Raw genomic sequence first — 16,097 nt, 5'->3', positions numbered from 1 at the left:
GTGCAGAGGGGCTTCTGTTTGCGTGTGCATGGGTTAGTGCATTTTCCAAAAAACGTTTGCCGTTTTGCATAATCATCACACATTCCTGTGTGAAGACATAATGTGAGACAATGCAGCATGTACAGCAGCTTTTTTTGAGATGTAGCCGCCAAGCAGAGACAAGCATACCACAGGGACGGGGTGAGAAATCTAGCTTTGCTAGACAGTGCTCCTATGAAATGGGACAATAAGAAACTATTGTCCAGCTATTCTCCAAGGAGCCAGTTCCACTCCCAGATCTTATGAGGGGACAGTACAAATGAAACTGATGTCATCTGTTGAATGCACCCACAGGACTGACACACATACCACACATATCACTGTAGGTGATACCTCGAAGGCATCACCTACATGCTGCAAGACTTTGAGGTTTATTTTTGATTCATTTACTTTATTTGTCTACTGTTTGGTGCTGGCTGCGTGTTTATCAAGAAGTGAAGACCAAAACAATGAGCTGAAAGACACTAACATGCTCCATAGAGCTGAGAGGAACTGCAGAGCCAGGTGATAATTCTCTGCGGATTTATTCATTACACAGTGTTATTTGATCCACTGTTAATGTAAAAAAAATATCGATTAGCAGCTTTTAACACAATTTTGAGCCAGTTGCATTCTCTGCTACTTTCTACTTCTAAATTTTACATCCATTCCTTTCTAAATATCATTTTATAAAATATTATGTATAATTATAGATGACCAGTGGTACATAAATCAGACCAAACTCTTCTTCGACCAGGTAGAACATTAAAATGCTGCTTACATATTTGTGTGTTGATGGTGGTCCTCTGTGGCCCTTGTGTGCTACATTAACTAATGCTTGGCTGTATTTAAAATTCATATGTGACCTTTGACCCCTACAAAGTCAGAAGGGTTGGCTGGTGACATGGTTTGACTTGAATAAAAGTCCCTTTTGTTGCAGTTATTTATTGGTTATGATGCTTTTGTGTATCCATATTTAAATAACCCTTATTATTCTGAGTGCACAAATGTGTAATATGTTCGTATTTGAAGTCAGTTGGAGACCCTGAGAGACAGATTCATGGAAAAAGTACAAAAATAGTACACATACGTTTAATATTTAATTGTATTTTATTTATATTACTTCTGTACTGTACTGTTTACTTACTGTCAGTAAGAGCTTCTTTTATTGGGTCTTTTACTTCAGCAGAGGTCTGAATTTGCCTTCTGCCGCTGCAGAAACAGCAGTAGATGTTGCACGAGCAGCACAAACAGTGGCAGCTGTGCTGCACACTACAAACGGTTCGTCAAGTGTTCTGTGGACGTCGACACGGAGAGCAGCTCTCGTCTGTCCTTCATCTCTGACAACAGCACTTCCATGTTGAAAATACTGAGTCGCACGGACAAGCCAGAGATAGAGAGAACCAAGAAAGGTGTTGGGAGAGATAAGGTAAAAATAAATGGGTTCCCTCTTCAGCGACGCACACACACACAAACACACACACATACATACGGGGGACACCTGTGTGTTGCAGACCACCTGAGGCCCTTTGATTCCTGGTGCGCTTTAATCTGTGCTGTGCTCTTGCCTGCCTTTGAAATGAAAATCCCTGTCACCTTTGCCTCTCGCTCGCTCTCATTCACTCTCTCCACACACACAAACAAATCACAAATGACCACCACCTGTTATCTTTGTCATAGTAAATGCAGACTCGCAGCAAATCCGAGGGGCCCAGCTCTCATTCATATATTCTATTCCATTCTGCTGTGCCGGAGGCGAGCCGCACCTAAATTTACCCCAGCAGTTATTTTAGGGCCTTTGTAACATACATCACCTTCTGTCTGCTGTAATACATTTAGATCTACAGGAATAGAAACTGGTCTCCAACAGAAAAGGTCTGCAGAGGAGCAGGGGAGAAATGACAGTGTATTTTTATTTAGTACAGATTTATTCTCTTTTTTTCCACCATTTTTAACCCTTACAACCTCCCGTTAATTACATACAGGGTGGAAATATCATCTATTCTGAAGTAATTTGTCTCAAAACAAGAAAAAGAAACCTACAGGAAAAAATCAACAGCTTGGGAAATACATTTATTTGCTTTCTTGCTAAGAGTTAGATGAGAGAGAAGCAGTTCAGCACACAACCCGCTGTACAGATTAAAAAGCTGAAATATAACGATTTAATTAGTGAACTTCAGAAGCGCTGGTAGGCGGATATTCTTTCCTTTGAAGAGGGCCAAGCTCGCTGTTTCCAGTCTTTGTGGTACGTTAGCAGTCTGCTGGATGCAGCTTCATATTTGGTGTTCAGACATGAGAGTGGTCAACTCTCAGCAAGTAAATAAGTGCGACTCCCAAGATGTCAAATATTTCCTTTGAAATGAAAAGAACAGAAAAAGAAAGTAAAGCATATATATCAACATGAAACCTACCCGTGTAATAATAATTTGCATGTTAACCATGTCTCACAATACATTTGTCCCAGAATAATCACACATTGGGATAACAATATCAAACACTACCATACAATTGCATCTCCCTGTGTTGCATGTAGTTTCTAATAAGGAATTTTTCATGAATTTGGATAGAACCACATCATTTATGTTTGCATATAGCCTCTAGATCAGTGCTTTCCAACGTGGGCGTCAGGAACACAAGATAAACCTGAGGGAGTCACAAAATGATTTACAGGAGGGGAAAGTAGACCTGACATACTTCTGCTACACAAATTTCTATGTGTTTTTTTCTCACTTTTCTCTAATCTTTGCTTATTTTCTGTCTTGCTATTAAAAGGAAGCAATGTGAGAACTCAATCTTTGGTGCAACCACTTTCATATGCAACATATGGTGTGGGCAAGTAGACGTCGCTTTATTTTAAGGGGTACAAGGTAGAAAGGCTGGAACTCACTGCTCTAGATCACTAAGATTTACATGAAAACATAGATAACTAAAACGCTTAAAAACTACCAGTGTCACAAACTTATACTTAATGCAAGTATATGGTGTAGGATCTACATTTTAGTGGAGTACTTTACATATTTTACTTTTAGTTAAATCTAATTTACAATCCTCTATAGTTTGCTACTCCGTCATATCTACTATAATTTAATCTTCTCACCTGTTTTTTTTTTCAAAACCTCCTCTCAATCTGTTCCACTGTCCCCATGCCCAACTTCCTCTCTCCCTCTTTTTGAAGTGCTTTCCAGTTCCCCCCTCATCCCGCCATCTCTCTCCTCACTTCACCCCTCATCCTTCTCCATTTGCCTCTCTTCAACTATTTCATCATTTCATTCCTCCGTCTGCATCCCTCTGTCTCATTTCCCATCTCTCCATCCCTCTCTCTGTATTACTGACAAATGGGCGTGTCCTGGGGATCAGCAGCCAGCAACGACCCTGTCTCTGTCGCCATGGAAACTGAGTCAGCTTCACGGTAGCCATGGCAGTGAAGTGTGTGCACTCTCCTGCGACAGGTGTGTGTGTGTGTGTGTGTGTGTGTGTGTGTGTGTGTGTGTGTCTGTGTGCGTGTGAGGCAGCGACATGTGTGTGCAGGTTGGGGGCATTCTGGAAATAGACAGGCCGGGGGGATGAAAAGCATGTGTGTGAACAGGTGTGAGTATGTGTGCTTGTTTGTCATGTGTAAATTTGCGTGAGAGGCACATACTGCCTTATCATGTAAACTCTGAGGATACTGACATCACATGGGAATCGCATAATTCAATTGCACACATAGTCACTTCATTAAAATAATACTGACATCAGAGTTATATTGCACAATAAAAAATTTTTTTATACCATTCTGTGTTGACAGTTCAATAATTTGGCATTGCACTGAAATTATTGAAATTACAGTAATGCTGCATTGCTGACAGTAACACCTACAACTGACAATTCGCCAAACCCCTGCGATGAACACTGAATGCCCAATCATATCATAGCGATTGTAGCTCGGCATGGCAGGTTGTCAAGCTTTGGATTTGTCCTCATGCTGAAGTGGTGCACAAGAAGCTGCAGAAGAAACACAACGCCTGCACGCCCGACACACTAGCCTTTTACCTACAGTCCTAACTTCCAAGCTTAAAATGCACATCAATGACTAAGTATGCTACACTTGTTTGTGGGGTTACAGGTTGTTGTCGTTCATGACTCGCCCCGAGCTCTGTTCAGGACAAGCATGACGAGTTATTAGGCTAACGCTAGCAGCTCTATCCTGCTCATTATTGAATTTGTGGAATTTTGCAGTTCAAATGCAAATGCTATCTGAGAGAAGGGTAAATTCACATCACTTAAACTTCATCCTTTTCTCAATACTCATGCTAAGACTCACAAGCTCTACAGTGGAATACATTATCACTGTAAACTGTATATGTGTGAATGGAAAGCTTGACAGGTGTAGCAGCAGTAATGAGGCGGGGCATATGGCCTGCTTGATTTGTGGCCTTATCCGATGCATTACAGCGTTTAGGATCCGACTGTTTCCCTACCTTCCCCCGCCCTTCTTCCTCCTCCTCTCCTGTCTTACTCATTACCACAGTTAATTAAGGATCTGTCAGACTACCTCTTTCTCCTCTCCTTGCTCTCCCTCTCCATGTGAAGCCGCCGGAGTGGAATCATTGTCCAATTCGAGGTGATCGTCATGGTTGCCGACCCCCCCAACTTCATCTCTTCCTGTTGTCTGCTCCCTTTTTGTCCCCTTATGATTAAGTGGTTCAGTGCCCAAGGTGGTACATCCATTGGTCTGCTAAAAGACAGGGCCATTAACACCAGCGAACTCCATCTACAGAGAGGTGAGCGCCATTTGCTGTCTGGAAAAAAAGTTCTTATTGTAACATGAATGATCTGTGAAGAAGGTGATGCTGGATATTTAAGGCCAGCGTTGATGGCAGTTTTTTTTTTTTTTTTAATATGGATTTTGATGCCTGTGACACACAAAAACCCAGGATCCACCTAAAAAACACATTCGATACATGAACTGATGTTTGTTTTACACAACGCCTTTGTGGGACAAGTTGGGAAGGTGTTGTAGCTGCAGCATGATAGAGGCCTTCTCAGCAAAAATGAAACTATTCAACTCCGAGAGGGAAATGACAAAGATGAAAAATGCAACATGTCCAACAGTTTTACTGACACTCTGGAGTCCATGCATGCAGATGAACAGCAAACATGGTGCCTGCAGGCTGGTGCTGCTTTGTGCAGGAATATTAGAACTGATAATGCTAAACTCAAACTAAAATGCGGGCATCTACTGTAGTCATCTTGTAAAATCTGCAATCGACATTGTCAACACTGGCCACATCTCTGAGGTGGAGAGTCCACTGAAAACCATTTCAGTCCAGCAAATATCTGATATGAGGCGGTCTTGTGAAGGTAGCCCACCTGCTGTCCTCTCAGGCGCTCAGGCACAGTGTTGCGCTTGGCTGTACACCTGAAAAGAGACAGAAATAGTTATGCGACTAATGGACAAAAGGGAACTTGAGTTCACACCCTGGTTCCTTTCTCAGCTCCCCAATGAATGTGAGATCAGGGGTTTTGGAAAGTTGCATTGAATGGTCAGCAGACTGTGGCATTCTGGTAGTTTGAAAATCTTAAGTGAGAGACGCCTTAAAAGCGGGGGTGGGGAACCTGGCCCTATCGAGGGCCATTTCAATACTATCTTTCAGACTAAATTATTGAGCACATACAGGATATCACACTAACCTCTGCGATGGCAGGAACGGCAGCTCAGTCGTTTCATGTTGTTCCATATCTCAATCAGCCTCCTTTTTATTCTTGCTGTCTGTAACTATTACTACTGTAAATGTCCCCAGTGTGGGATCAATAAAGTTTATCGTACCTTGTCTTTTCTTATCCGTTTTGTTGGTTGTCAGGTGCATCAGCTGGTTCCACATTAAACAGCAAGTATGTTCAGTTCCTTTTGTTTACTTTATGTCCTGAAACCTCTCACCAATCGCCAGAAAGAGTTCTTACACTCAGCACCATATTCAGACGTCACAGCAGCTTTTGCTCTTGCAGAACAGGAACATGCAGTGTTTCCTCTTTCCAGCTGCCACAGCTTTAATTTCACTTCAAACCATTCATCATTTGAAAGCAGAGAGCTAAGAGTTTCTTGGTTAATGTCCACCATGGAGGACAAAGCACACAGACACTCGCTATCACATCAGGTTTTCCTTCATCTCTATGAATCCTTTCAGACAAACTGGAACAATTTTACTTTTACTTCTTTCTAGTGCTAGCAGCTCACAGCAGCAGCTTCTTAGCTACCAGCTCGCTCACCACAAAAAGGGGCCTACATAACAGTGTCTCTGTCAAAATGTGGTCTTGTGAAAGCTGCTTGTTGGTCACTCAAACTCCACTGAAGAGCGTTAGCTTTATCCCATATGCATCTGTCCCTGCAGCTCATCCAGTTTAGCATGTTTTAAGCTGTAATGACACATGAGATTGGCCTTTTCCAGCACTTTGTGCGCATCTCCAGAATGTAACTGGTGCTGGTTTTAAAGAAGAACCTGATTCAGAACCTCTTTCACAATGCACTGTATATGAGAGACAATTTCATACCTTAAAGCATAGAGAGTACCATTTCTTACACTACAAGTTGGGAAAACTGCTTTGCTATTTGAGCACCAAACAGTCCTGATTGTGAGTTGAAGACACATTAAGAGCTCCTGAAAAGCAGGTTTCAAGGCAGCTTTTATAGACTGACAGACAGGAATGAGTTCTCTCATCATCAGATTTGAGGAGCCTAAAGATTTTAGCAAATCTGAAATGGCTCTTCTGCTTCTCCTGCCTATCTAGAATGAGAATGAGGAGGCTAACTTTAATCTCAATGATAAGGTCGTCCTGAATGAACATCTGTCTTTTCAACAACACAAACTACATCCATGTCACTTTTGAGCATGTCTGAAAACATGATGCATAAAAACTCTGGTACGATGCTGCGTTGCTCGTATTGCCGAAGGCAGCCTGACTCCCGGTTTCTATCGACACCCTCAAACAAAATGGCAGATGCTGACCCGCAATGGAGAGGTCATCGCAAGACATTTTCACTAATCTCATTACATCACTACAGACAGGAGAGAGGAGGAGACGTAGAGGAGAGGGTGAAGGAAAGAAAAGAAGGGTCATTAAAAGGAAACATGAGAGAAAGGTCGCTGGCAGGTTTGAAGCCTGAAAAAAGTCTAAGTTGTAGTACAGTACAGGTTTGTGTAAAGTAGACTTTTTGTCTGTGTTCTCACCAGATTGATTGACAAAGCTGAACCCCCCCCCCCCCCCCCCCCCCCCCACATACACACACACAAACACACACAAACACACACAGACAGACACACTGTCAAGTTCCCACCACTTCAGAGGAAACCGACTCACGGTCATTTCATGCAGTCTTACAATAAAAACCATAATCACTAAAGCGAATTTTACTCCAACCTTAATCTAAGACTAACCTTACACCAACCTTTGTAATACGTTATTTTAAGAGTTCAGGAGTTTACGCATATTTATGTTTGCTAACATTTAACATTTTACACACTTTCTTACAATATTTTAGGATTTTATGTTGAAATAGAATATGAAGAATATGATCATAATAATATTGTACTACTACTAGAACCACTACTACTACTACTACTACTGCTAATGATAAAACAAATGAATATTAAAAATATTAAAAGGAAAGGATTGAGAAAAGTAAAGTCATCTTTTATGATGGTGCACATACTGTGCACCTAGATGATTTACATTGCGGGGGCTTTGTCCCCAAAAGGAAGATGAGTCCCCAAAATGTGACTGTGAAAACAGATGTATGGCCGAACAACATTCCCAGCTCCAAGACACCCACTCATCCTCCTTCTCACACACTCTTTACAGCCAGTGAAGAGAGGAATAAAAAGAAGGAGGAAGGAAAGGTGGAGAAGAAGAAGAGAGAGGGAAAAGGAAGGAAACAATAACGAACACTGTATTTTATACGTTAACCTTCACTCATCCAGGTAAGTCCCTCTGAGATCAAAAACCTCTTTTGTGTAGGAAACCTGGCCAAGATGGCAGCATAAGAAGTTGCAGGCAAAACACAACAAAATGAGGCAAACCACTAAAGCCACTATGTGAGAATTTCAATATCTCTGACTTTGCTCTGCCCAGAAACAAAAAAAGATGTCTGTAAAAAGACACATTTGCCCATGAAATAGTTACAGTAGCACCATTAATAAACTTTAAACTTTAATTGTACGTATCAACTATGAAATGAAGAGTAAAAATGCAGAGGAGAATCCAGAGGATAAGGGGGAAACAAGTGCCAAGGGACAATGGAAAAGGAGGATGGGAGAAAGAGGAGAAGGGAGGGAATAGCAGCCGGAAGGAGGCGGGCGGAAGAGCCGTCCTTTGTGGAGCGTGGAAAGGTCAATTAGACAGTTTACAGACCGCCATCGCACAGAATTACACATCACACACACGCAAACCTCAGACGCACTGAGGCATGAATGGAGGTTTGAATTTCATTATCAGGCTGCCAACTTGCCCATCAATTAGCATGAATAAGATTGTATCACCTCTCGCTGAGGGAACAGGCCTGAAATCACACCTACGGGCTTTGAGCCACACATAATCCTCCAGGTCTGCCCTTATTATAATAACAATACACCGTGAGAGAAAAATATCCACATTAACAAATCATTTTCCTTCACTTGTGATACAAAAATCAGCCTGTGAAGTGATAATTCCCCTCGTTTTCAGAGGAAGGTGAATTTCATTGAGAGTCGTTTTAATTCAAATGATACGAAGTAGCACAAAAACTGCGAAAAACAGCAATATCAAGAGAATAAGTATAGTTAAAAGACGAGTCGAGGAAAGTAGAACACGGAACAGTGCCGAAGTGTGGAGACTGATGGTGGAGTGGTGACAGAGGACAGGAGAGATGAAAGAGAGAGGCGAGGAATGAGAGGATGAGGACAGGCTCGATGGGTTGTCTCCCGTGGCAACCTTCTGTTGCCATTGAACACACACACGCAGCCATGAATATTCATAGAAGTAAAAGGGAGAGAGGTTCATACTATATTCATGCCATTTTCAATAAAGCATATTTCAATTAGAGGGCGAGAGATTCATTTTATATCAATTAATATGGTTTCAATAATACATATTTGAATTAGAGCGGGGAGAAGGGATGGACAGGCAGGAAGAGAAATGAATACCTAAAGGAATAGTTCGACATTTTGGGAGACACGCTTAAAGGCTTTCTTGTCGAGAATTAGTTGAGAAGATGACCATTCTCATGCTGATAATGTAAAGCTACAGCCGGCAGTCGGTTAGCTCGGCGTAGCTGCAACACGTTCTCCCTCCAAACTTCGTTGGTAGCCTTAAGCTTCAAACTATGATGCTCTATGTAGCCCTCTAGCGCCGTCTTTGCACGGTCGGTGTTGCGACAGAGATGAGTCAATGATTTTTGAGAGCAATAATAAACATGTGGTTAATGGGTTAAAATAAATATGCAGATTAGTTACGTACATTAAGTTCCATAACTTTACCCTGTGCATAAGTTAAAAATACATCAATATTTGCTTTTGGTTTCACACGGGTCACGAAACCTGAAGTCCTGTGTATGAACTGTTGGACCACCACCAGAAATGACGCTAGAGCGACACCTACTGTGTCATGGTTCGCACATATAGCCATATTTCACGTGTTGGGAGTGAGAACAGGCTGCGTAGCACATAGACTGAAAACAGCTAGCCTGGCTCTGTCCAAAGACCTTCACATAACACAAGGGGCAAAACCATGGGGTTATATGCATGAAACAAAGCATGTTAATTGGTGAGCTTTGGAGGTTTCCCTCTGTTTCCAGGCTTTGAGCTAAGCTGAGCTAAGCTAAGGTAAGACAGAACAGTGGTATCAATCATCATGGATTTATACTAAATTACTGAAGACATATTTCACACTATCCTCTGCGATGGCTGGAGCTGCTTCTCTTTGGTGAGTCGTCTGATGTCAGATGTAGTGATGATGATGATTTGATGATGATACTCACAGCTGGTTTTCCAGGTTTGGGTCAGTCAGTCTTGAGCAGAACGGAGTCTTTGCGAGAGTCAGTTGCTGCTCTCAGCAGCAGGTTGTTGCTTTGCAGCTCAGTGATTTCATGTTGTAGGTTGTCAGGAACATCAGCTGGTTCCACATTAAACAGCAAATGTGTTCAGTTCCTGGCATTATTAACCGATGTGTGTGTTGCATTCAGGGACCACTTGGAGGAATGTGCTAGTCTACTATTTTATGTTGTTTTCTTCATCACTTAAAAAAAGTAATTGCTTTTTAGTATTTATGAATTGCCTCACAGGCCGCATCAAATGGTCTCACGGGCCCTATACGGCGTGGAGGCTCCCGGTTCTCCACCCCTGTGCACAGCATAACGAGAAGCCCTGATTGATCTTGACTAATAAGGCTGTAACATTTTTCTTGCTTTCTCTTATAACACAGTCTCTGCTTTCTGTCTTTTTCTGCTATTTCTTCATTCCCCCAAATGCTTTCATGCAGGCTCTAGGATGAGGGAAAGACACACACACACACACACACACACACAAACACACACACACACTTTCCACACGTACTTCTGTCTGACAGCTACAAAGACAGATACTATCAGGCAGGATTCCTTGTTTTTCTGTTTGATTAAAGTTTAAAGATGTGTGTTTCGACCTGTTTTATCTTGACTATACATCGTTAAGTAAGAACAATAACCAAACTGTCTGAGATATCTCAGTGAGGTTTATGAGGGACAGCACATAAATGGAGAGGAAATACCAAAATCCGGCAGTACCTAACATCCTGAAGACCCAGATAAAATAGTTGATGGGTTTTGCAAATTACAACGACAGATGATGTAAAACCATGTCAGCACAAGAAGAATCAATAATGCACTACAGTTGAAATCATTATATAACCATGCAGGACATTATTGGATGCTCTGCTGTCATATAACAAGACAAAACATACAAAATAATTCTCTGCAGTCACAATTTCTCACGGCTAAACTGACATTTGATTCAACCAGACCACAGTTGCTATACAGATAGCAAGAATTTGAAACATTGTGAATTAACATTATCCAGGGTTTGGCAGAATCGTCCATTATCAGTGTTCTTGTTGGGTGATAGGGTTGCAGACATTATAAAGGCCTTAAAGATGCCCTCCAGTCATGTTTTAAGTACACAGGAAAACACTCTGCTTAGAATAATCATTTGTGTCTTATACGGTGCTTTACATTGGTCCTTGTGTCAAATCGACTTTTAAGACCTAAATTATTTCAGCCTCGTGGTAATATAATTCATATTCCTTGGTTAACTTGGAATATGCGTAAAGGAGTGGAGGTTAACGGGCGACAAGCGGCTCATTTCTGCCCGGGGGCACGGTTAATGCAGCCATGCGTGTCACGGCGTCGAGCTCTTGCCACAAAATATTCGTCAGTGATAGCGTCGCTGTAGCGGTTAAGCAGATGTTTGCTTCCCGGTGGGATTATGAAGTCAATTTCCCGCCCAGTACTGCCATGTAGTCCAGGTGGCCACCATGTAAAGGCCCATGAGTCAAAGACTGAACTCCTAACCTATCACTAAAAAACTTCTTCAGTATGAAAATTAGGCGAATATGGAGGTAGCTGGCAGGAGATAAAAGACTCTTTATACTTCTTTATAATGATCACTTATCATTCCTGTTTTGATTTTTACAATATTGCCTCTCTCTCGCTGCTTCTTTCTCTCTCTGCCTGTCTCTCTCTCGCTCGCGCGCGCGCGGTCGGACGCGCTAAAGAGAGGACGCGAGGGCACAGGCGCGCGCGCGGTCACAGCGCGGCTCCTTTATTGACAAGGCGCTCCGTCGAATCAGATGAAAAGGACCCACCTTTAAACGGCGCCCGAGCTAATCGTCGCGCGGGGGAGGCGGCCTTTATGCAAATGTGTTGGCAAGGGAGACGCAGCGGTTCATTCATCTTCTTCCAGAGAGAGAGGTGAGTTAACGCGAAGGTTATTTTGTATGAGGGAGGAACTGTGTTGGACCAAAACACTGCCGTGGGAATAGCCGAGAAGCAGAGAGGAGGCCTTTGTTTTATAGCTGCGAGGAGCTTATTCTTCTTCCAAACATTACAGGGTAAGTGGAGGATATCTTTCATTTGTATTGGTCTCTTTGTGCCATCATGTTAACGTGTGCAAGTGCTTGTCAAAATGTGTCAGATATTCCTTTGCTTACCTTTAATTCCTAACTAAGAGAAGCAGTAAGTAATGACATTATGTTACTGGTCTGTTATCAAATGTGCCCCCCCACCAAGGGGGCTGGTGCGTTACACTCATTTAGCACTACAAATGAGTCAAGGTTTAATTTATCCTGAGCTGTCTTATTGAGCAGTTAGAGGATTGAGTGTCTTGCTCAAGGACACTTAGGGCTGTGGAGTCAATAGACCCTGGGTCCACGATCTCCTGTTTTTAAGACATTCACCACATCTACCATGCTGGCAGAGTCATTTTCAAGCTTGTGTTTTGCTGGTATGTGTAAATTTTGGCGAATCATTTTTAGTTCATTTTAATTCTCTACACATCTCGGACGGATGCGTTAAACTGTTCCTGCACAGATCTGAAAACGCAGCCAGGGAAGTCAGTCCTAGAATGTCCTTCATGCTGTGGGAGCAATCAATGGATGAAGGAAATCAGGCTACCTGTGTGTCGCACCACTGCAACTGGACTCTTGCTGTCTGTTCTGCACAGCCTAAATTTACGTGACATAAGCATGTGAACTGAATCAAGTGTGCGTTTATTTGTGCAAAAGTCTGTGCAAGTGCAGGGTATGAGTGCCTTTTGAGTGGTAGTTCACTAACTGCAATAAGTGTATAAAAATGAAGAGTTAGTGATCATATTGCCATCAAAGTAATTTTGAGGTGGCCTGTGTGTGCGGCAGACAGAGAAATACAGCAGGCCAAACATGTGGTGTAGTTTTATCTGCATAGTCCAGTCCTGTGTGAGGGACACCAGGTCCTGCACAATCAATAGGCTTCGCTTCCAATGTGTGCTGTGTGTGAGCTTGTTCACATTGCTGGTGGCCTTCATGTGGCTGTCCATCAGAGGGTCATGTCAGATGAGTAATTGCATCACAGTCACTAACCTTGTGCTTGTGTGTGTACATATTCGTATGCCCTGTTGGGTCTGTGCATAATGTAGCGTTCATTGATCGTGTTCATATACAACGGAAAGCGCCAGAGCAATGTTCCATGGAAATGGGAGGATACAAACAAATGCACGAACACACCCGTGATGGGCACATCCATGACAGACAGCTGGTGGCAGTGACAGCTCAGTTTGGCTCTGGAGACCTTTTGCTGGCAGCCTTTAGCCGAACAGGAGCATGATGGGTCTCAGTGCCGAAGGTTAGACATTGTGTCTGTATCCCTTAAAGTTAACATTGACTTGGTTTCATTTATCAATGCAGGTCTGATAAGGCGTTGTAGCAGGATGATTGTTTGTAGTCTTTCAGTTAAGCCAGAAAATACAGTCGGCTCCGTTGCTTTATTTCTCCTGCATTCTACTTTTCCGCTCTCAGCAGTGCATAGTTGTCAAGCGTCAGCTCATCTCAAGTGGTGCATAGCATCCCATGAGGGGGTTATTACAGTACAACAATTACCATCTTATTAAGCGCCACCTTTTCCTCCAAAATAGCCCTAAAACCATTTGATCATAATCCGTTTTAATACTGTTCAATGCCCAATCCATAACTGCTTCCGATAGAAATTGCAGGAACGCTATGTCAGATATAAAATCATACTTTCTGTGTGCTTCTCAGCATCGGAAACATGACTGTTGTCTTGTGACTGTCTGCAAACTCATGCCTGATTGTTAGCTCTCATGCTCCATGCTCTTAAGTGCACTCAGTTGAGTGTGAATCCAAATAAAGAAGACAGAGCTTTCGCTAATATGCTTTAGACTTTTCTTATTGACCTGTACTTTAAGGCTTTATACAAACACAGGCTCCCACTGCTATGTTCTCCTTCATGGCGTTTTAAAACAGCACATTGTTATTGTATATTCTGAATAAATCTTACCAGGATTTACACAACTGCTCCGCTCAGTGGTGTGTGTTGTTTAGCTTTAGGGAGGCACATGGATCGCTTTGGCGTCTGTGCTCCCATCACATAAGACGAGCAACAGGCTGTCTCCTAAAGGCGCACAGTTGTTCGTGTGGTCTCTGCAGCGATGTTAGACGCAGTCACAGCTCCCTGTTTTTCACAACAGCAGGTGGAAAGAAGCTGCAGTTACACATAATAGCTGACTGACAGATCGCTGGATGGGAAAACACATGATTACAGCTACTTCCTCTACTCTGGAAAGACCTATTGATCTATATTCTGCAGAGTACAATAATATCATCTTGGAGCAACATGTTACGCTACAGTTTCCTGCCTGCGTCTGTGCATGTGTGTGTTGTTTGTTTACCCAGTGTCTTCTTTTTCCTTTCCTTCTGTTAACAGCGGTAGACGAATGATGCCATGACACCCACAACCACCCCCCACTTTTTTGTATCTCTTTCTTTCCTTCGCTTTGTGTCACTTCGGATTGCCGTAAGCCTGTGGCCAGGTGTACTATGCATCTGTCTCATGCATCACTGGCTTATTGTGTGCTTGCATGTGTGTGTGTGTGTGTGTGTGTGTGTGCATGTGTATTCGTAGGGGGTGGCTCGCTTGAGCTGCTCCATGTTATGTCTCTTGACTGATTGATTCATCCATTCATTCCTTTCACATGCTTTATTACCCAGGGAGACAGATGCTGGAATATAAAGCTGGGTGTGTGTGTGTGTGCGACACACACTCATGTGAGCCCATGGACCGGCTGATAGTGGTTGAGCGACAACAAGTGAATGTTGAGAGAGCGAGTTTGGCATCAGTAGCACAAAACTAATGAACACTCACAGTTATGAGTGAACAAAACTGACTGACTGTCTCCCCAGACCTGGCAGCCCTTCTTGTATTTTACCCTTCTCTCCCTCTGGCCTCTCTTTTAGATTAGTTTCCTGTAAATCTCCTACATTTTTAACCTCTCCAAACAAAACAAGAACAAAAAGGGTTTTGCTGTAACGTTGTTCGAAGACATAACTGCTAATTCAATTGCTACTTTCCTCCCAGGTGATCAAGTGGCAGTATGTAGAACATTAGGCCGTATTGAGGAGATGTCATTTACTCAAACAAGAAGGAAGAAGAAGAAGAAGAAGGATGAATGTGAGAAAAAGCCTAAAAGTTTATGCAAGTGTCTCACCAAACAGGAGGAGGTTTACCCGCACTTAATGAAGAGCATCATCGGTCAAATCAAACAAATCTGCCAAGTATGAGAGGCCCAAGAGGTGCAGAAACGTGCTCAACAATCACAATGAGCTCTGCCATCCATTTTCATCACCACCTTCTCTGACCCATTTTCTCATTTGCCAGTAGCCTCTCTCAAAATCACAAGTGAAGCCCAATGTGTAAGTGATGTGTACATGTTCTGCAAGTAATACATATAAAATATCCAACATATGCATATACAGGGATACAGCATTTCACTTTCAACCAGGTATCTGACTCTGACCACCTACCTGTAGTCAGTTAACCCAGCGTTTGCTGTGCTGATATTTTAAAGCAAGTTATTGCCTAGTGGTGGTTTTAGGATTCACTGTGTGCATCCTTGTTTAAATGTAAGGGGTACGTGGATAGTGGTAAGGGTGGTGGGACGGCTCAGCGCTGTGGTATGTCCAGTGGCTTCACAGACACAATATAGTACATTGGAAAGGTAACATACAAACTGCACATGTGAAGGCATTCTGTGATGGGGCTCAAGCATTTTGACCATATGCTTAAATCCTTTCTTCTCTATGACTGATAACCTCAGTGGCATTAGTTATTGCTTTGGCACGGTCTGAATCTGCATTTTCGCTGTATAGCTAACTGGGGAACCATAATCCTCTGATACAGTGCATCAAAATGTCATGGGAGTGTCCTCCAGCTCTGGCCTCATGTTGGGTTTTCCACACAGATGGCAGCGACACTACATGCATTTGGCTAACCTGTCAAACGAGGCTGAGCCTGATGAACATGCTTGTTCACAGACCACAGGAAA

Source organism: Chelmon rostratus, chromosome 16 (assembly GCF_017976325.1).
Source record: "Chelmon rostratus isolate fCheRos1 chromosome 16, fCheRos1.pri, whole genome shotgun sequence".
Classification (NCBI taxonomy): Eukaryota; Metazoa; Chordata; class Actinopteri; order Chaetodontiformes; family Chaetodontidae; genus Chelmon; species Chelmon rostratus.
The sequence above is the reverse complement of the archived record's forward strand: the minus strand, read 5'-3'. Positions refer to the sequence as shown.